The sequence below is a fragment of the Erinaceus europaeus genome, chromosome 1 (genome assembly GCF_950295315.1).
Source record: "Erinaceus europaeus chromosome 1, mEriEur2.1, whole genome shotgun sequence".
In the NCBI taxonomy this organism is placed as follows: Eukaryota; Metazoa; Chordata; class Mammalia; order Eulipotyphla; family Erinaceidae; genus Erinaceus; species Erinaceus europaeus.
Window position 1 is genome coordinate 56,611,767 of NC_080162.1, and position 22,970 is coordinate 56,634,736.

The 22,970-nt window shown below is 43.7% G+C and overlaps 1 protein-coding gene across 2 annotated transcripts in view; it reads left to right on the plus strand.

Moving 5' to 3' along the window:
* The first annotated feature begins 18,000 nt into the window (after positions 1-18,000).
* The window catches only part of RRBP1 (ribosome binding protein 1), a 62,653-nt gene continuing 57,683 nt past the window's right edge, over positions 18,001-22,970 (plus strand). For both annotated transcript variants that reach the window (XM_060186407.1, XM_060186411.1), the window contains exon 1: positions 18,001-18,139. The gene's annotated coding sequence lies outside the window, so the exon portion shown is untranslated. The remainder of the gene's footprint in view (positions 18,140-22,970) is intronic.

Here is a 22,970-nt window from a genome sequence, read left to right on the forward strand (position 1 = left end):
GAGCTCATTAATTTTCGTTGCTGGAAGAAAGAAAACACTTCTTTAGGAGCTGGCATGCTTCAAGTTTTGCTGAGGCCTCCTTGCAGCAAAGATTAATCTAGGTTGGTCAGTGGATGGTTCAGGGAGAACCCAGCTCTCTGTACAGTGTTCATGGTCCTAAATATTTTTGGGTACAGTCTATCTACTGCTTGTGGGCTGAGGGCCAGGCAGGACCTGAGGTGGGGGTGACTTAATGAAGCTGCTCCCAACACACACACACACACACACACACACACACACACACACACACATGCACACGCACATGGCACACACACAATGTGACCACACAGTGGCCTGGAAGGTGGTGCTGTGGATGAAGGGTTGGACTCTCAAACATAAGACCCTGACTTATATTCCTGGCATTGCATGAGCCAGAGTGATACTCTTATTCACCCTCACCCTCATTCTCTCATTAATAAATAATTTAAAAAATAAGAAGTGCCCACCCAGTGCCTTTTCAGAAAGTCCTTTTGGCCTCTTTCTTCCTTCCTCCCTTTTCTGAATATGCAAAGTTGCTGAAAGGCTCACACCTTAGTCCATGCTACCCTGTTTTTCCAGTTGCAAACCCAGTGGGCTATCCCAGGACCTGAATCTGATACCACAAGAAAAATAGCCAGAATTTGCTATACAGTGGTAAATAATTTAAAATGTCATTTTCTAATAAAACAAGAAATGTGTACATATTAATAGAAAATGGTGTAGGAGAGAAAGAGTAAAAAAAAAAAAAATTCTGTCAGGCAATTAGGACTTAAGGTGACTTTTGAGATTTTTTTTTTTCATGAAACTTTTTCCTGGATATCTTCATTGTGTATTTATAAACATGAGATTCATGGCATAAAGAATAAGGGCAATAAAATGATTTCTATTTTAAGAAAAGTCATGTGTGCATGTTTTGGAAAAGAATGCACATATCACACGAATTTTTAACATAAACTTTCTGGGATAGGTGGCTAAGAGTCCAAAGAGGCCCCTCCCCACTTCTTCAGTATCCATATTCTCTCTTCCTCTGCCATTAGAAACAATTTGGTAAAAATACTTGATGGGGGGGGGAACCAGACAGTGGTACAACCAGTAGAATATACACATTACCATGTGCTAGGACCTGGGTTTAAGCCCCCAGTCTCTACCTTCATGAGTGTTGGATATATATATATTTTTTTTCTTTCTCCCTCTCTACCTCATTCTCCCTTCTCATACATATATTAGCTCTTTAAAGATGTTTTAAAAATACTTGGGGGGGTGGTGGTGGCACACCTGGTTTAGAGCACATGTTATAATGTGCAAGGACCCAGGTTCGAGTCCTTGGTCCCCACCTGTACGGGGAAGGCTTTACAAGTGGTAAAGCAGTACTGCAGGTGTCTGTCTGTCTCTTTTTTTCTCTACCACATCCTTCCCTCTCAATTTCTGGCTGTCCCTATCCAATAAATAAAAATAAAGATAATAAAAAAAATTTTTTAAAGAAAAAAAGTTTAAAAAATTACTTGGCAGGCATAGTGGCATGGGAAGTCAGTAACACTTTAGTGTGAATCAGTCTAAGTTTACCTCCCACTCTTTTCTGTGTGCATGCTGGTACCTGAAACTCTGTGAGAGTGTGTGGATTCTTCATGGGATGTTCTGCCCAGGTCTGGGTTTCTCCTCCTCCTCTTCCTCCTCCTCCTCCTCCTCCTTCTCCTCCTCATCCTCCTCCTTCTCTTTACCTCTGTGAACTCAGTGAGCACAAGCAGTCTGGAGAGAAATGTGGAGGGGTGTATAGGCTAAGTTCTCATCCTCTCAGATTGGATTTCTTTACAGGACACTGTTATCTCAGAGGCTGTGGAACTATACTGAGACACAGCAGTGAGCTGGACCTATTAAGTGATGGAAGGAGCTTCTATCCAGGCCAAAAGGGACAGAGTTGAACTCAGACACTCTCTACATTTATTATGCCTTCTTTTTAGCTTCTAGTTTAAAGACCTTCTTTAAGAAAGAAAGAAAAAAAAAAGCTCTCACTAATGATATTTTAAAAGCTGATTAACAGTTTGAGAAGAGCCACAGGATGATTAAGTGGTTGGAGAAAAGACGTGAAAGAGAGTTTTAAAGAGCTGCAGTTCTTAAGTCTGGAGGGAAGAACATGTTGGAGGGGACAGAATAATGATTTTTAAGTGCCAGGCTCTTACTAATCAACTGACACACACCCCAGGAACACTCAGTAGATACAGGATTGAGCAGAGTGCCTTAGTTCTACCCAAAACTATGAAGAATAGGACTTTTTGAAATAAATGCACAGAGGTATAGCATTGGTGTAAGTTAGAGACAAAAAAAGGGCTTGTTGTGATGGGGCAACCTCTCAGTGGATAAGGTGATGGGGAAATATTCTTGGGGTATGTGTGCAAGAAGCAGTTCTGTGAGATCTTTGAGAACAGAGATAAACCAGACTCAATCCAACTTTGGTTAGGTGCCAGACATAATACCCAGTTGCAGAATGAATGACCCAAAGCAGTATTTGCAAAGTGGAACAGATGAGAAAAGCTTAAGGGCTAGAAGTGTGTGTTCTAGACTGAGCCATTCAGTACGAAAAGACAAGAACAGGAGGATTATAGTGAATGTTGGGCTAGGAAGGCACTGAGCAGGGAGATTCCACAAAAGCCAGGCACAAAGGGCCAGCTGGTGGCACAACATACAAAACACATATGTTAACATGCATAAAGGCCCAGGTTTAAGTCTCTAGCCTCCACCTGTGGAGGGGGGGTTGCTTCATAAGCAGTGAAGCAGTGTTGCAGGTGTCTCTTTCTCTCCCCCCTTTATCGAACCTTTTCCCTCTCAATTTCTCTGTCTCTATCAAAAACAAACAAAAGTCACGCACAGAAACCGCTTACTGTGTGTGTGGGGAGACCATGTTTAACTACTGAGGGGGAGACAAAATGAGAATCAGTGATTTGGGAAGGGTAGGTTTGCAGAAAGTGAGCAGGATGAATTGGAAAGAGAAAGGAGATGATCTTTTATAGTTCTCATATACCACTTCACTGTGTTTATTACTTTGGAGCACATGCCACAAGCTGAATGCCAAATTATTGTTTTTTTTTTTCCATAGCACTGCTCAGCTCTGGCTTATAATGTGCTAGGGATTGAACCTGGAATCTTTGGTGCCTCAGGCATGAAAATCATGTTGCATAACCATTATAATACTTCCCCAACCCCAAATGAATTCTTGGCTGCCTATCCTATCTACACCAGACTACAAGTTAATTTAATGTATAAGTCCTCTGAGTTCCTAGCCACATACCAAAGACCCTGGCATAAAGCAATGTTCTATCAATATTCACTGAATTAATTAAACCAGTAATGGGGGAATAAAATTCTGGAGTCCTTCTGAAACATAAGACTAACTTTATTTTAAAAAAATAGCATTTATTTATGTATTTGAAAAATAGAGCCAGCACACCACAATGGCACATCTGATGTCAGCGACTGAACTCAGGACCTCAAGCTTGGGAACCCAACACCTTATTTACTCTTTTACCTCCTAGGAAGCACAGGGTCTTTTGGCAGCAGGAATTGGAATGGAGTGGTTCTGCTCATCTTCCTTTGACTGGAGAATGAGAGAAATATGGTGTGACACTGGTCCCAACTTTTAGTCCCTCCTCCCACCCAGAGGGTTTAAAACATATCCAGATGGCAGGAAAGGCAGACTATTTCATGGAAAGACCTCCATTCTCACAGGGCTGCAATGTGACAAAATACAGCTTTTCCCTTCCTACAAAAGGCTGAAATCAAAGGTCTTATTTTTCCCCAAGCCACTGTGCAGGCAGAGTGTTCTGGATTGATTCACTTAGTTTTATATCACCAGTAATCTTAGAGAATAGACAAGATGGCTAGCTGACCAGGCTAGTGAAGGAGGTTTTCTGCTGAGAAATGGATAGGTGACACCCAGTATGCCTTAAACTCACACCCAGATTGTGTTCCAATATGCCTAGTGCAAAGCATCTAGCTATTCCAGGCTGACCTCAGAGCTACAAAATATTTATTTATTTATTTATTTATTTATGTTTAACGATGGTACTTTGCATTCTATACAGAAGAACATAATACTAGAATTCAAACACAACATATCAAGACAGTACAACTAGACAGTGTTTTCAGTAAAGTTAAGACATTTCTGATAGCATAGGTAGTGTTCACTGCTATCTAAGGAGTCGGTTGAATATAAGAGGCATAGAGTTCCAGAAGGTTATTGGAAAGGCTCCATTAGTGCAGAGAGGTCTGTTTAACCTGATCACTTCCCTACCAGCATTGCCAAGGAGGAGGAAGAGGGAGGCATCATGGAGACACCATCTGGGGTAACCTATTAAACTGACTTTTACTTTTTGTCATTTGTAAGTGTTGACCCTTGAGCTGGCTGATGAACTTCTCTGGACATGAGCTGCCTCACTGATAAACTGAAGGTCATGGATAGCACTTTCCTTTTCTGCTTCTATAGAGGTCTTTAGAAACAACAAATTGCCAAACATTATTAGCCCGATTTTTCCTTTTTGTTTTCTTCTAGGATATACTTACAGCAAGTCACTGGATCAACTGTCATTTGTACAAAAGTATCTCCCTGTAAGTTCTAACATACTCACACAGCAGACCAAATGTTCTTACCCAAGTTACCTTTCACCACCACTAGCAACCACCAAAAAAATTGGTAATTAGGGTTTATGTTTACCATCTATTTTCTTTGTGTCTTATTTTTCTTTTGCTATCTCTAGCTGTAGAGATTTTTCTTTAAGTGTCTAATGGCATTGCTTTGGATTTGGGTACTTCAACTGCAGAAGTGAAATAAGTGGTGATAGAATAGGTCTAGATTTTTTTAAAAATATTTATTTATTTCCTTTTTGTTGTCCTTATTTTTATTCTTGTTGTAGTTATTATTGTTGCTATTGATGTCATTGTTGGATAGGACAGAGAGAAATGGAGAGAGGAGGGGAAGACAGAGAGAGGGAGAGAAAGATAGACACACCTGCAGACCTGCTTCACCGCTTGTGAAGTGACTCCCCTGCAGGTAGGGAGCTGGGGCTCGAACCAGGATCCTTATGCTGGTCTTTGCGCTTTGTGCCACATGTGCTTAACCCACTGTGCTACCGCCTGACTCCCATGTCTAGATTTTAAATGTGCTGGCTATGGAGTGAAAGGAACTACATTTTTTTTTTTTGAAAATTTTAAATGTGAAATTTGGGTTTAAAGACATTTAAAGAGTTCTTTACCCATTCTTTGTTCATTTATTCATGGAAGAAACATGAACTTTGGACCACCACTGTAAAGTGTTCTCTTCACACCCTCTCTGCCTTTCCTGTGCATACCAACAGTTTCTTGAAACAAATGCCAACCACCTCTACCCTCCAACTCAGGGGTGGGGAACTTTTTCTTTTTTATGCCACTGGGTTATTTATAACATCACTCTCAGGTCATACAAAATTGTTAATTTAAAACTTAGCACTTAGGGAGTCGGCTGGTAGCATAGCGGGTTAAGTGCACGTGGCGCAAAGCAAAGACGGCTTAAGGATCCCGGTTGGAGGCCCCTGCTCCCCACCTGCAGGGGAGTCACTTCACAAGCGGTGAAGCGGGTCTGCAGGTGTCTATCTTTCTCTCCCCCTCTTTGTCTTCCCCATCTCTCTCCATTTCTCTCTGTCCTATCCAGCACCAACTACAACAATAAAACAAGGGCAACAAAAGGAAATAAATAAATATTTTAAAAATTTTGAAATTAAAAAAAATTAGCACTTAATGCTACTACGAAAAAAAGCTTCAGTTGCATTGGTAGGACCAGAACAAATAACTTCATGGGTCTTATACAATCTGAGGCTAGACGGTCCCCAGCCTAACCTATGATAGGCAGTTAAATGTTTACCAGCAGAACATCAGCTATATTTTGCCTGGAAACTTGCAAATATCTCCTCACTGGTCCTGGGATCCTCCACTTAAGTACACTACAGCTAAAATGATCTTTTAAAATGAAGGGCATGGCCTGGGAGGTGTTGGATTCTTTAGCATGAGGTCCTGAGTTTTATCCCTGACATATGTTTCCCTGGCACAATGATGCTTTGGTTCTCTCTCATAAATAAATAAATAAATAAATAAATAAATAAATAACTCTTTATAAGATGAAACTGAATTTCTTTATTCTTCTGCTGAAAGCTCCGGCATATCAACTTTCCATTTAATTTGAAGGCCTTCACTTAACATCTAGCAGAGCAGAACTGCAAATAATAATGTTTTGTTCAACTTTGCTATAACACTGAAGAGAAAATAACAATCGCAGCCTATGTCAGGTGAAATGATGACACTCAAGGATCTTATTTTATTATATGTGGCTATGCTTAAAACTGGCAGATTCCAAGGACCTGTTGGTAATATTAGTGTACATCCTTTCCTACCTTTCACATCCTCAGCCTTTCTCTCCCTTCTTCCTTGAATCCCAGATCTAGAGTCTTCTTTCAGTTCCTTAATCCAGGAGCTAAGTGCCTCCCTGCCCCAAGATTTCTTCCTTTAACCTTCCTTCTCCCTGAGATAAGATCATCTTTCTCTCCATTGCTTAAGAAACTAACTCAGCACTCATTTCTGTTTCAGAGAAGTCTTATCTGACTGTTTTCTTTGTATTCACTGCACTTCATATTCCAAAGTCCTTGACCCTCTTCACCATGTGAGCCTATTGGATTTTCTTGGTAGTCGTTTACATCATTCTGATCATCTTGCTCACTTGTTTGTTGACTTGTCCACTGTCTCCCCCCTCCACTAGAATGTGAACTTCATGGAAGAAATGCTCTGCTTTGTTCATGGCTGTCTCCCCAGCTCCTTGAACAGTGACTGACACCACATAATAGGTGTCAGTTGGATGAATGGATGGATGCTGCTTCTTTCTTCTCTCTCTCTTTAAATTTTATTAGTGATTTAACACTGATTTACAAAGTTACAAGTTAACAGGGGTACAACTCTGTACCATTACCACCACCAGAGTTCTGTATCCCCATTCCCTCCACTGTAAGCTACAGCAGTTCTCTCAAGGTTACAAATATGGGTTAACCATTATTTCTACAACCAGCTGTCTATATTTGTATATATTTGCCCATTTCTTCCTATGGTCCCCCATTTTCTTTTCCTTTCCAAGTCATACATACACATATTATTACATCAAAATGTCCCTCCAAGAGACTTCTGGAGGCGGAGCTACGAGCTGCAGCAGATTGCTTTCTCTCCTCTCCTCTCCTCTCCTCTCCTCTCCTCTCCTCTCCTCTCCTCTCCTCTCCCGGATCAACTAGGAATACCAAAGGAGACCACCCGGGACCAAAACAAGACAGGACTAGAATGACCACAGGAACCCAGAAAATCACCGGTGAGTACAAACACGTGTGGCTGGTGACAGAGAGGAGAGAGGAGCCTAAGGAGAGATTAAGTGACTACTAACAGTCCAGCAGTTTATCAGTTGAGACACCACCTCCAGTCTGCTCCACCAACAAGGGGACAGCTTAAGGGAGGAGAGACTCACCAAGTGCAACTCTGAATCTCCATTGCTACTGCCCTCAGAATCTGAAGCAGCGATACGGAGGGACACCAGGGGACAGAGATCTAACCAGGAAACTCAGGAGAAGACCTATACCTCGGTGACATAGCTGAGGGGCTGTGAAAGTGTCTTTGCATATAACCAGGAAACTCAGGAGAAGACCTATACCTCGGTGACATAGCTGAGGGGCTGTGAAAGTGTCTTTGCATAAACACTGGATTATCTCTGCCACACTCTGCTTTATCTCTTGGTCAGGAATCAGTGATTAAGCTAAGAAGCCTACTGATAGTTTAAAAGCCCTCAGGCTCCCATAGCCTACAGGGAAGGAAAAAAAAAAAAAGAGGCTTTTAAACCACTGAGCTCCAACTCAGGGATTAAAATACTATTGAAACAACTGTTAACTTCCACCACTGTGAACCCTTTAATTAACTTACTTAGATACAAGTCAACCCAGGCAATAGTGATCAGTAATTTGAAAAGTAAAGGGAACTCATAACATAATATATAAAGTGGTTAAAACAAGAAGAAATATTGGAGAATCGAACCAGGACAAGAGTCCAGCTAAAAGACCTCCAGAGGGTGAAGCACAAAATAACGAGTTCAACATCCAAACATTAGCTAAGGAAATAATAACAGGAGTGAGTAAAGAATTTGAAAAAAAATTGTAATCAGAAATACAGGAACAACAAATGATACTATGGAAGAAAATACTAATTATCTCATGGTTATTAGAGAGCTGAAAGCTGAAATCGCTGAGCTAAGAAGGCAACTAGCTGAACAAGCTAAAACAGTATCAGAACAGGGCAACAAAACAGATGAACTCCAGAAAGCAGTAGAGGGCAGAGAGAATAGAATCTATGAGGCTGAAGACAGAATTAGCAAGATTGAGGATGAATTAGAGACAACTAAAAAAGAAGTAAGAGATCGCAAAAAGAGATTAAGAGATGCTGAAAACAACAACAGAGTCCTATGGGATGACTTCAAAAGAAAAAATATACACATTATTGGCATACCAGAGGAAGAAAGAGAAGGAGAGGAAGAAAGCATTCTCCAGGCCATAATAGCTGAAAATTTCTCTAGTCTAGACAACATCAAAGACATAAAGATTCAAGAAGCCCAGAGGGTCCCAAACAGAATTAACCCAGACCTAAAGACACCAAGACATATCATACTTAGAATGGAAAGGAATAAGGATAAAGAAAGGATCCTGAAGGCTGCAAGAGAAAAAACAAAGGAAAACCCATAAGATTAGCAGCAGACTTCTCCATATAAACACTACAGGCCAGAAGACAATGGCAAGATATCTATCAAATGCTCAATGAGAAAGGCTTTCAACCAAGAATACTATATCCTGCTAGACTGTCATTCAGACTAGATGGAGGCATCAAAACCTTCTCAGACAAGCAATAGTTGAAGGAATCAACTATCACCAAGCCTGCCCTGAAAGAAGTTCTGAAAGGTCTCCTATAAACAACCAGACCACCACAAATAGGACATATATCAAAACACTCTAAAACTCTACAAGAATGCGTTAAAATATCTTCAATCTTTGATATCAATAAATGTCAATGGCCTGAATTCACCTATTAAAAGACACAGAGTAGGAAGATGGATCAGAAAACACAGCCCAACAATATGCTGTCTACAGGAAACCCACCTAACTCAACAAGACAAACACAGACTTAAAGTGAAAGGATGGAAAACTATCATACAAACCAATGGCCCACAAAAAAGGGCAGGAACAGCTATTCTCCTATCTGACACGATAGACTTTAAAATAGATAAGGTTAAAAAAGATAGGAATGGACACTACTTAATGCTCAGAGGATCAGTCAATCAAGAGAACTTAACAATTATTAACATCTATGCACCCAATGAGAAGCCATCTAAATATATCAAACTTCTGCTGAAAGAACTACAGCAATATATTAACAGCAACACAATCATAGTAGGGGACTTCAACACCCCACTCTCAACTTGACAGATCATCCAGGCAGAAAATCAATAAAGACATAAGGGAGCTAAGTGAAGAGATAAACTAGAACTATTGGACATTTTCAGAGTCATTCATCCCAAGAAACTGGAATACACATTTTACTCAAATCCACATGGGTCATTCTCAAGGATAGACCATATATTAGGCCACAAAGACAGCATCAGCCAATTCAAGAGCATTGAAATCATCCCAAGCATCTTCTCAGACCACAGTGGAATTAAATTAACACTTAATCAACAAAAGATTAGTAACAGTCCCAAAATGTGGAAGCTCGACAGTACACTTCTTAACAACTTCTGGGTCAAAGAGGAAATCAAGGAAGAAATCAAAATGTTTCGAGACTTCAATGAAAATGAAGACACAAGCTACCAAAATATTTGGGACACAGCTAAAGCGGTTCTAAGAGGGAAGTTCATAGCTATACAAGCACACATTAGGAAACAAGAAAAAGCACAAATAAACAGTCTGATTGCACATCTTAAAAACCTAGAAGAACAACAAAGGAACCCTAAAGCAACCAGAAGGACAGAAATCACTAAAGTTAGGGCAGAAATAAATAACACTGAGAAAAAGAAAACCATACAAAAGATCAATGAAAGTAAATGTTGGTTCTTCGAAAGAGTAAACAAAATTGACAAACCTTTAGCCAGACTCACAAAACAAAAAAGGGAGAAGACCCAAATAAACCGGATAGTAAATGGAAGAGGAGATATCACAACAGACACCGCAGAAATTCAACATATCATGAGAGGCTTCTATGAACAACTATACACCACCAAGCTAGAGAACCTGAAAGAAATGGACAATTTCCTAGATACCTACCAACTTCAAAAACTAAGTAAAGAGGAAGTGGATAACATGAACAGGCCCATCACAGCTAATGAAATTGAAACAGTTATCAAAAATATCCCCAAAAATAAAAGTCATGAACCAGACAGTTTTAGAAATGAATTCTACAAAACCTTCAAAGAAGAACTAATACCTCTACTTTTAAAAGTCTTCCAGAAGATTGAAGACACTGGAATACTCCCTGCCAGCTTCTATGAAGCCAACATCACTCTGATACCAAAAGCAGACAGGGACACAACCAAAAAAGAAAACTACAGACCAATATCTCTGATGAACATAGATGCGAAAATATTGAACAAAATTCTAGCCAACTGGATACAGCAGTATATCAAAAAGATTGTTCATCATGACCAAGTGGGGTTTATCCCAGGCATGCAAGGTTGGTTTAATATACGTAAGTCAATCAATGTGATCCACCACATCAACAAAAGCAAGACCAAAAACCACATGGTCATATCAATAGATGCAGAGAAAGCCTTTGACAAAATACAACATCCCTTTATGATCAAAACACTACAAAAAATGGGAATAGATGGGAAATTCCTGAAGATAGTGGAGTCTATATATAGCAAACCTACAGCCAACATCATACTCAATGGTGAAAAACTGGAAGCATTTCCCCTCAGATCAGGTACTAGACAGGGCTGCCCACTATCACCATTACTATTCAACATAGTGTTGGAAGTTCTTGCCATAGCAATCAGGCAGGAGCAAGGAATTAAAGGCATACAGATTGGAAGAGAAGAAGTCAAACTCTCCTTATTTGCAGATGACATGATAGTATACATGGAAAAACCTAAGGAATCCAGCAAGAAGCTTTTGGAAATCATCAGGCAATACAGTAAGGTGTCAGGCTATAAAATTAACATTCAAAAGTCAGTGGCATTCCTCTATGCAAACACTAAGAAGAAATTGAGACCCAGAAATCAGTTCCTTTTTCTATAGCAACAAAAACAATAAAATATCTAGGAGTAAACCTAACCAAAGAAGTGAAAGACTTGTATACTGAAAATTATGAGTCACTACTCAAAGAAATTGAAAAAGACACAAAGAAGTGGAAAGATATTCCATGTTCATGGGTTGGAAGAATTAACATCATCAAAATGAATATATTACCCAGTGCCATCTACAAATTTAATGCTATCCCCATCAAGATCCCAAGCACATTTTTTAGGAGAATAGAAAAAATGCTACAAATGTTTATCTGGAACCAGAAAAGACCTAGAATTGCCAAAACAATCTTGAGAAAAAAGAACAGAACCGGAGGCATCACACTCCCAGATCTCAAACTGTATTATAGGGCCATTGTCATCAAAACTGCTTGGTACTGAAACATGAATAGACACACTGACCAGTGGCATAGAATTGAGAGCCCAGAAATGAGGCCCCACAGGTAGGGACATCTAATCTTTGACAAAGGTGCCCAGACTATTAAATGGGGAAAGCAGAGTCTCTTCAACAAATGGAGTTGGAAACAATAGGTTGAAACATGCAGAAGAATGAAACTGAATCACTGTATTTGACCAAATACAAAAGTAAATTCCAAGTGGATCAAGGACTTGGATGTTAGACCACAAACTATCAGATACTTGAGGAAAATATTGGCAGAACTCTTTTCCTCATAAATTTTAAAGACATTTTCAATGAAACGAATCCAATTACAAGGAAGACTAAGGCAAGTATAAACCTATGGGTCTACATCAAATTAAAAAGCTTCTTCACAGCAAAAGAAACCACTACCCAAACCAAGAGACCCCTCACAGAATGGGAGAAGATCTTTACATGCCATACATCAGATAAGAGTTTAATAACCAACATATATAAAGAGCTTGCCAGACTCAACAACAAGACAACAAATAACCCCATCCAAAAATGGGGGAGGACATGGACAGAATATTCACCACAGAAGAGATACAAAAGGCCGAGAAACACAAGAAAAAATGCTCCAAGTCTCTGATTGTCAGAGAAATGCAAATAAAGACAACAATGAGATATCACTTCACTCCTGTGAGAATGTCATACATCAGAAAAGGTAACAGCAGCAAATGCTGGAGAGGGTGTGGGGTCAAAGGAACCCTCCTACACTGCTGGTGAGAATGTAAATTGGTCCAACCTCTGTGGAGAACAGTCTGGAGAATTCTCAGAAGGCTAGAAATGGACCTACCCTATGACCCTGCAATTCCCCTCCTGGGGATATAGCCTAAGGAACCCAACACATCCATCCAAAAAGATCTGTGTACACATATGTTCTTGGCAGCACAATTTGTAATAGCCAAAACCTGGAAGCAACCTGGGTGTCCAACAACAGATGAGTGGCTGAGCAAGTGGTGGTATATATACACAATGGAATACTATTCAGCTGTAAAAAATGGTGACTTCACAATTTTCAGCCGATCTTGGATGGACCTTGAAAAAAATCATGTTGAGTGAAATAAGTCAGAAACAGAAGGATGAATATGGGATGATCTCACTCTCAGGCAGAAGTCGAAAAACAAGATCAGAAAAGAAAACAGAACTAGAACCTGAAATGGAATTGGCGTATCACACCAAAGTAAAAGACTCTGGGGTGGGTGGGTGGAGAGAATACAGGTCCATGAAGGATGATAAATGACATAGTGGGGGTTGTATTGTTAAATGGGAAACTGGGGAATGTTATGCATGTACAAACTATTGTATTTACTGTTGAATGTAAAACATTAATTCCCCAATAAAGAAATAATTTTTTTTAAATGTCCCTTCCTTTTCCTCTTCTCTTTCTAGGTCCTGATAGAGTTGAGGTTCAGAGCCCTCTGGTCATTTTCCCCACCACTTCTCCCCCAATGGGAACATGGACCAAAATTGTTTTGGGGGTACAGAAGGTGGAAGTTCTGGTTTCTGTATTGCTTCTCCATTGGACATGGGTATTGGCAGGTTGATCCATAACCCCAGCCTGTTTCTATCTTTCCCTAGTGGGGCAGGGCTCTGGAGAGGTGAGGCTCTAGAATACATTGGTGAGGTCATCTGCCCAGGGACTACCTTCTTCTGTCTATTCCTTTCTTTACTTCTCTATTTTTGTCTTTTTTCTTTTTCAGACAGACAAGCGGGGAGGTGGGTGGGGAGGCAGAGATACCACTGCGCTGAAGATCCCTTTAATATAATGGAGATTGGGCTTGAACCTGGTCGCACACATTGCAAAACAGCACACAATCCAAGTGAATTATTTTGCCTCCTCCCTCCCAATTCATTGCTCAGCTCTCTAGTTTAGTGGCTATCATACTGTCTATCTTATCCTTGAATTCTGTTTCCCCAGGTGGCTCCTGAGTTACTATGTTCAACACAAATTCCAGTCTTCATCTGACTAGGTTTTCCTGGCTGCATTTAACAGTGTTTGCCATTCCTCACTTTTTAATACTCTTGCCTCCAGGCACACATCCTCTGTTGACTTGCTTTCCCCACTTCTCTCTTGGACTCACTGGCAGAGTATATCCGTGGTACAACTCACTCCTGCCCTTGTCTTCCTTCTTCTAGGATGTGGTTTGTCCATTTGACAGACTTTAGTTATTAGAGTAAGGGGAAGTGACACAACTTTAACAGGGCTTTGCAAGTCCTTGTATATTTCTGCTTGTTGTCCTTTGCTTCAGTCATTAGCAATTGAAGTGAATTCTCCTTTTGGTCAACTATAATGAGAAGGGAGCTGAAGAGATATCTGGAGTATTAGAGCAGAAGACTTGTAAGCCTGAGGATGGAGACTCAACCCCAGCACCAACTTATGCCAAAACTGAGCAATGTTCTCTCTTCCTCTTCCTCCTCCTCTGCTCCCTCCCCCCCAAGTAAGTCTTTCTTATTTATTTATTGCCAACAGGGTTATTACTGGGGCTCTGTGCAGGCACTATGAATCTACTGCTCCTGGCAGCCATTTTTCTTTTTTTTCCTTTTATTTATATTTTATTTGATAAGACAGAAATTGCTAGAGAAAAAGGAGAGGGAAAAGGATAGACAGCTGCATACCTGCTTCACTGCTTATGAAACATCCCCCCTGTATGAACCTGGTCCCTTGAACATGGTAACATGTACACTCTACCAGGTATATCACTGCCTGATCCCTGTAAGTAAATCTTTATTTTATTTTTTATTACCTTTATTTATTTATTGGATAGTGACAGCCAGAAATCAAGAGGAAAGGAGGGGATAAAGAGGAAGAGAGGCAGAGAGACACCTACAGCACCCCTTTTCACCACTCAAAAAGATTTCCCCCTGCAGGTAGGAACCAGGGACTCGAACCTGGGTCGTTGTGTATTGTAACATGCGCCCTCAACCAGATGGGCCACCACCCTGCCCCTAAGTAAATCTTTAAAAGAAAAATCAGGGAGGGGGGAGTCGCGCTGTAGCACAGCAGGTTAAGCGCAGGTGGCGCAAAGCACAAGGACCGGCATAAGGATCCCGGTTCAAGCCCTGACTCCCCACCTGCAGGGGAGTCGCTTCACAAGCAGTGAAGTAGGTCTGCAGGTGTCTATCTTTCTCTCCCCCTCTCTGTCTTCCCCACCTCTCTCCATTTCTCTCTGTCCTATCCAACAACGGCGACAACAATAATAACTACAACAATAAAACAACAAGGGCAACAAAAGGGAATAAATAAATAAAATAAATATATAAAAAAAGAAAAATCAGGGAGTTGGGCAAGTAGTGCAGTGGGTTAAGTGCACATAGTGGGAAGTGCAAGGACCGAAGTGCAAGGACCAGCCTAAGGATCCCGGTTCGAGCCCCGGGCTCCCCACCTGCAGGGGAGTCGCTTCACAGGTAGTGAAGCAAGTCTGTAGGTGTCTATCTTTCTCTCCCCCTCTCTGTCTTCCCATCTTCTCTCCATTTCTCTCTGTCCTATCCAACAACGACAACAACAATAATAACTACAACAATAAAAAAAAAAGGGCAACACAAAAGGACAACAATAATAACTACAACAATAAAAAAAAAGGGCAACAAAAAAGGGAATAAATATTTTTAAAAAAGGAAAAAAGAAAACAAACAAAACAACTCCCCCCTCCATGGACCTTGAAGTCCTATAATTCCTATTTATGAAAAGTATATTCACTGAGCTCTGATTTTGTGTAGATTCTGGGTCAGCTGTGTAGAAGATACTGTTGTGCCCACCCCCACCCCCACCCCCAGGTCCCACCAGGCACTTACGCATCTGCTATGGGGTCTTTGTTGGAAACAGGTATTTTTCTTTGCTTAAAGGCTTTCACTGGCTGAATGGGCTGTGGGGATGACCCCCCACACACACACCCCAGAAGTCTTCAAGCAACAATCAGAGGGAGTGGGTAGTTGTATTTTCTTAGCCCTGCATGGAACATCTCCTGGGTATGTTTCTCCTGAATAGCAGGCTCCATGCTACAGAGTCCTGGTGTCTCAGCAGACACTAGCTAGTTATGCTTTGATCAGCTCCTTCCCATTCTCAATTCCCACCCTAATTGTCTACCAAAGTTTTCTTTGATCATTCCCCAAATGAATTACTTGAACTCAAACCCTCCTATCAGGATTTGTTTCCTGGGAAAACCACAACAAAGAGAAACAGTGAAAAAGATAAAGGAGATACTTGCCCACAGCAAGGTCCTTGAGTGTAGCTGGGTTGTTACTTGGTGTGTGTAGCTCAGGCTGGCTGCAAATGTCACACACTCCACAAACACCAGTGAGTGAATGAATGAATTTCCTTCCTGAAACTCAAAGATGGTTGAAATTCACCGTAGGAGAAGTAGACTGTGCTCTTAGGGTCCTGGGAGAGTAGACCTTTGCTCAGAGAGGTTAACTATTGATAGTTTACCCATGACAGTCAAAGCTGGGATTTTTAACTTTTATTTCAAGTCTATGTTCACCACTGTAAAAAGACTGAGTATCCAAAGCTAATCCAGTTTGAGGCATGACTCGGTGGATAAAGTACTGGACTCTCAAGCATGAGGTCCTTAGTTTAATTCCTAGCATCACATGTACTGGAGTGATGCTCTGGTTCTCTCTCATAAATAAAATAAATAAACATTAAAAATTTTAAGACCATTGAGATAGTGTAATGGTTATGCAAAAAAAAAAACTTTCATGTCTGAGACTTAAAAGTCCCAGGTTCAATCCCTCTTGTACCACCAAAAGCTGGAGCAGTCTTCTAATAGAAAGAAAAAAGAAAAAAAAAAACCTAACCCAGGATAATTCCTGTTGATTAATCATTAACATCCAAACACATTCCTGAGATGAAAAGTAGGAATGAACTATTTAATTTCAACTTTATTCCCTCACAACAACTTATATTCTCATTACCTTTCTAACAAACAACACAGTATGAATGACTGAAGGAGGAGTGGTGATGTTATATGAAATTGTCCAAGAAATTGACATTAGGAACAGGATCGTGTAAATAAAGGGCCAGAGGAGTGGTAATGCAGAGGGTTGAGGTGGGGATAGGAGGCAGCAGGCCTTTCAGTCTCTCAGAAGCCTTAATTTCAAAGAAGCTGACTTTGGCTCAAGTTCAGAGTTAAATTTAAGAAATCTGATATAGTGGTTAAGCCCCAGGCCTAGAATGATCTTAATGGGAAGACTTACTTGGCGAAGAAGCGAGAGTGCTGACTTACATTGGGGAATGCCATGTAATAATAATAAAAAAAAGTGCTATTTGCCTAATTTTCTGGGAAACAGGTGACTTTCCTTGGGTCAGACCCTCCCACCCTTTGTGCACAGAGTACACCATCATGAAGCAAATTGTAGCTACTGCTCTGCCAGCTGCAGTTTGGTCTAGTAGTTCGGATGGCGCCCGATGGCAGTGACATCCACCCTCCTTTCCTTTTGCGTTTTCTGACCTTTCCACCCCAATTCCTCCATTTACTCTACAGCATTTGCTGCTGGTGCTGATTGCTATCTCTTTAAGGATAGAGGCTTTGCCTCCCAGCACTGACACCCAGAGGAACTTGTCCTCGCACCCGGAGTCCACAGGGGGCGCTGCTTCAGGGGAAATTAGTGGGGTTTAAAGAAAGCATTTTTCCCGCAGTTCGCGGGCTGCACAACCCTGCTCAGGATGTCACGCTCCGCCGCCTTAGTCCCTAGGGGTCCTGGGATGCAGGCCTGACGCCATTGGGATTCGAACACTCTGTCCGCCAGGGTAGACGTAGCCCTAAACCAACTAAGCCATCAGCGGCACTGGCCCGGAGTGGGCGGGGCCGACTGGCAGAAACTCCCCCCGTCTTCCCGTTCCCTTTCCTCTTCGGCCGGGTGCTCAGGCCCTGCCTCCGCGCAGGGCTGATCCTACGCTGCGTGGCCCCGCCCCTCATAGGCCCCGCCCCCACGGGTTCCCGCAGCTCCTCCCCTCTCCCATTGGCCGAGCAGGAGACCCTCCTCTTTGCCCAATGGCTGACGCCGCAGCTCGGCCACCCTCTCTCTGACTGGCCAGCGGCCCGCGGAGTGGCGTGGCGCGGGCCAATGGGGAGGGACAGCTCGATGAATGGCTGGCCGGGTGGGGAAGGCTGGAGGCGGCGATCCCGGCGGAGGGGGCCGTTCGCCAGCTCGGAGGCAGAAAGTGCCACGACTCCACACGCGCGCACGCAGCCAGCGAGCGGCCGGAGCGGACGGCGGACGGGGCGGGCGGCGTCGGGGTCGCGGCGCTTGCAGCAGCTTGGGGACAGCTTCTCTCTGGAGGCTCGGTCGGTCGGCTTTTCTCTCCCAGTTCAGAGTAGCGACGGCTGCGGCTCCTGCCCCCTGTCTCCCTCCCGTGTCTCCGGCTGCAGGTAAGAAACTTGGCCGGGCCCTGCAGTGCCGGCGCCGGCGGCGGGGGCGCACGGGCCGGGCCGTCGGGACGGCGGGGCCGGCTGCGCCGCGAGTGACACGTCTTCTTGGCTGCCCCTCCCCCGGCGGCGCCGCCCGCTATCGCCGCGGCTGCGTACCCTCGGGGTCCAGTCGGGCCCCGGGAGCGTGTGCGGGCACGAACCCGGTGCAGGGCCGTCGGCCGAGCGCGCCCAGCGCGGTGGACGCCCGCGCCCCCGGCCGTCCAGGCTGCTGGAGGCGGCCCAGCGGTGCGACGTGGCCACCCCCCCACCCAGCCGGGCCGTCGGGCCGGCCCGCGCGCTCCGAAGTTGGACGAAGAAAGTTGGGCGGCGGGCGGGGCCGTGCACAGCTGGCGGAGGAAGGGGTTAAGTTTCGGGAAGCGGCCGGATGACGTTGCCGGGCTGGAGTCCGGGCTGGAGGGAGTGGGGGGGGGGGGAAGGCGGGCGGAAGGCGGTGGGGAAGGGGGGTGCGGGAGGAGGGCAGGATTGAATGGGGGGCCTGCCGACCGAGGGCGCTCGCCAGCGCACTGGGGCTTGGGGGCGCTCCGGGGCGGCGGGCGATCCCCGACGGGGTGGGCCCGAGATGCAGGGTCGTGGAGCGACGCTGCACGGGGCCGGGGCCGTCCGGGATCCGGACGCCTGGGCTGCCCTGGTGGCAACTTCCCGGAGTGCGGGACGCGGCTACCGGCTCCCCCTGGCGGCAGGGCCGGGGCAGCGCTTCTCTGGCCTGGACTCCGGGAGCCGGGCTAGAGGGTTCAGGGTAGGGGGACCGCGGGTGCACGGTGCTGCCCGGCCCTCCCCGCTGGCACTACGATGAATGGAGCTTCGGTGCCAGGCCGGGGGGGAAGCAGGCACCTCCAGCCCAGGCCTCCCGGCTCCCCAGTTGGTGGGGGGTAGGATGGGTGGCTCGCTGCGGTCCATACTTTGAGGGGGGCCTCTGGGAAACTGCAAGAAGCCACCTCCAGATTATAGATGTTCAGTTACAGCTCGGCCTGGTATGATGGCATAAGGCACCTCAAACCCGGACACCATGGTGGGGTGGGGTGACCTCAGCCAAGTTGTGCCTCTCAGGGTATGCTGCTTCCCTGTCAGAAACACAGGGCTGGTGATCATTTCCACTTAAAAAAGTTCTGAAGACTCAGAAGAAGCCTCTGGGAGTACTGCTGGCGGTTCCTGTTGGGATGAGCATTTAGGGACTTGCTGGGCTTTCCCAAGTCCCAGGTCTGGATTCTATCCCACCCCCAACCCCACCCCCACCTCGACCACAGGTCCAAACCCTCTGTGTAAGTCCCTTAACCTCTGAACTTGGGTTTCCTTATCTGTAGCCTGAAGATAGTGCCACCCACTCACTCTAGGATTTGGGCAGCCTCCAGGGCAAGTGCTGAGAAGAACCGGTACCTTGTGCAAACTGAAGGCAGTTTGGCAATAACTCCTGCCGGTCAGAGGTCAGCAGAGAATAGAAAGCACCAAGGAAATGAAACTTTTGAGGGCTGTTGGAACCTCCTATGTCACTGGTCACTGTTTGCCTGGCACTGGGAACTTTAGAGTGGAGGCTGAGAGATGAATGGCATTTTCAGGAATTTCAGAAAGGGGACTAGGAAGGCCACATCTCAGGCTCGAGATCTCTTCTCCCAGCTGAGTGTCCCCATAGTGCTAGGTTGTCTGTCCAGCACTCTAGGAGGGAGTGCTGGACACCAAGCTGTGAAGCGGGACTACCTTTTCTTTACCATTCAGGCCTCCTGCCTTACACTTTCTATCTGCTCAGTCATTTTAACTTACCTTTAATATGACACTAGGGAACTCTTGGTGACCCTGTAGCCTGCTACGTACTCTGGTGACACCTCAGATCCTTTTACCGACTCTCCAAAGGTCAGGCTCACTATGGCCTGCCAACCTGTTTGTATTCTAGAAAGAAAGTTCTGGTTTTGAGGTCCTGGAAATGCTGCTTCTCTGTTTAGAGGAGTAAAGGTGAGGGTAGACCTTGTCATAGCAGATTAGATTTTTCCATTTCTTGGAGCAGTGCAAACCTGACTTGTAGGGTTTCTGGACCTGCTGAGGTCAGGAGGACAAGCCTGGAGAAGGGGTTGGGGATGGTGCTTTGGGATTTGGAAGCAGAGTGTATCCAGCAAGTTATAAGCACTATGCTAACATGCTGGAACAGACTTCTGGTTGTACTCTCCCCTAACTCCCTCCCTCCTTCTCCCCCATTAGGATCAGCCTCTGAATATAAAAAAGTTTGAGATGTTAGAGTGGTACTTTAGTGCATGAAGGTTTTTGGTGATGGAAGAGTTTTAACTAAATCCCAAATCATTGAGTCATATTTGAGCAATTATGCTCTTTGCTGAATTGAACCCTAAGTCAACAGGGTGCGATAATTATTATACAGCACCAATTCTTTTTAAGTGGTTGAATGCAAGTGATTTAATCAGAATACTGACTTCCTCTTAAAGTTGTCAGGACCCCAGACTCTTGTTCTTTTATTCTTGGGAGCTTTAACTAAGGGAGGTAACACGCAGGAGAGGAATCAACAGTTTTTCTTAGACACCAGATTCCACCCCCCTCCCAAAGTCTTGCTTCAGCAGAGGAGAGAAAAAAGTCAGGAATAAAAAGGCAGAGACTGTGCCATCCATTATGTACTCTGGACCTATAGGTAAGACCCGAGGATACAATGACTGCTGGCTTGGTGAGCTAGACTGCCATACCTGTTCAAATATTCTCGCTAATTATCTATCTAACTGGGCACATGCAGTTGAATCTGATTTGACTTTAAGGTGTTTTGCTATTTAGAATTTGTTTCCACAACTTTGAAGACAGGCATCATGATATCTCTAGTTGGTAAGATTGTTCCCTTTCTGTGCATGAGAATGTGGAGGCCAGCAGATCAGGTAGTTGTCAGGCCACTTCTCTTTCTCCAACTGCAAGTCTTCTGAATGTTCACTCCTGAAGGAGGGCATGGAGCTCAAAGATGAAAATTAAGAGTTTCAGTGGAGGTGAGAAGTCAGTTGAAAATATGGCAGTGCAAGAAAGTACTTTTTTTTAATTAAAAAACTTTTTATTATGTTTATTAGATATAGACAGGCAGAAATCAAGAGGGTAGGAAGAGATAGAGAGGGAGAGAGACAGAGAGACAGCTGCAGCACTGCTTCACCACTTGCAAAGCTTTCTCCCTGCAGGTGGGGACTGGGGACTTGAACCTGAGTCCTTGTGCATTGGAACATGTGCGCTCAAACCGGGTGCACCACCACCCTGCCCCAATACTTTTCATATTTATTTATTTATTTATTTATTTATTTATTCCCTTTTGTTGGCCTTGTAGTCATTGTTGGATAGGACAGAGAGAAATGGAGAGAGAAAGGGAGAAAGAGGGGGAGAGAAAGACACCTGCAGACCTGCGTCACCGCCTATGAAGCGACTCCCCTGCAGGTGGGGAGCTGGGGGCTTGAACCAGGATCCTTTGCACCACCTGTGCTTAACCTGCTGTGCTACAGCCCGACTCGCTACAGCCCGACTCCCTACTTTTCATTTCTTTATCAAGCCTAGTATGCCAGGCCTTCACTATAAATACAAATGTGTGAGATCTGGCTCTTATCTAAAGAAGCTGCCATTCATGTCTGTTATCCAGTGCTGTAGACATGTTGCTGCTTAAACTTAATTTTAAAATTAAGTAAAATTTGAAATTTAGTTTCTTAGTCACAGCAGCCACATGATAAGTGCTCAGTAACCACATGTTGGTAAGTGTAGCTTTTTAGATGATTTTCATCATTGCAGAAAGTTCTATTGAACTTCACTGGTCTGGTGTTAAACATTTAGTCTCTGCTCTTGGTTATTTAGAAATATTGAACCATATAAAATTGTACACTGCATGGGTCACAATAAGACACCATTTTTGTAACACATTTGTTCCTGATTCTGTATACTTTATAAAATTCAAATCAAGGTAAGGGGGTGGGCAGGCAGGCAGGAAAGATAATGGTCCTGCCCTGGAGAGATTTTTACCTAAGGCCAGTAGCACAAAAATGGTCAAACAGGACCCAACATGGAAAATAGATATTAGGCAGAAAACATATGGCTTGTAGGGAAAGTAAATTTTTAATTCTAAGTAGGTAGGAGATCCTGGGCTAAGGAGGGCCACGTAGCATTACAGAAAATTAACTTGGTGACTTCATAGTGGTATTGTTTTCTTAGGCAGACAAGTCTAAAAACCCAGACACACCTAGTATCTCATTTAAGTACTATGAGTGGTATGTATCTCCCACCTCTCTAGTGGTGCTAGACAATTTCATTTTATAAAGGAAGTTTTGTATTTGCTGAATTTGGTTATTTTGGCCAGACTGGAATAACTGCTGGTCTCCAGACTTTACATGTTCAAATGTTCTGACATTTTTGTACTTGGTCTGAGTAAGTTGTTTCTTGGGTCAGTGACTTTGCAGGACTCTGTAGCACTTCATCTAATTTTGAACGGATCATTGGATAGTGTTTGAGGAGACTGTTTTGTATTCTTGACTGTACTAGTGGGCTGATGTTAGAATACATAACGTTGAGTGAATGGTGGGCAACTTTTAATCCGGTCAGAGAGGAGGTCCACTAAGATTGTGCTAGAAATTATCACTATTTATAGTGATAATAACTATCATCTTCTGGCTTAAAAATTGGAATAAAAGACCATCTCACACCCAAACCTTTAATTCTATGCTCTGACCCTGATTGAATTGTGAGCAAACAAGATCTGTTTTATGCTGTCTTGAGGCTGGCTCTAGACTGGGCCCTGTGTGGATTGGGCTGAATATGAACTTGG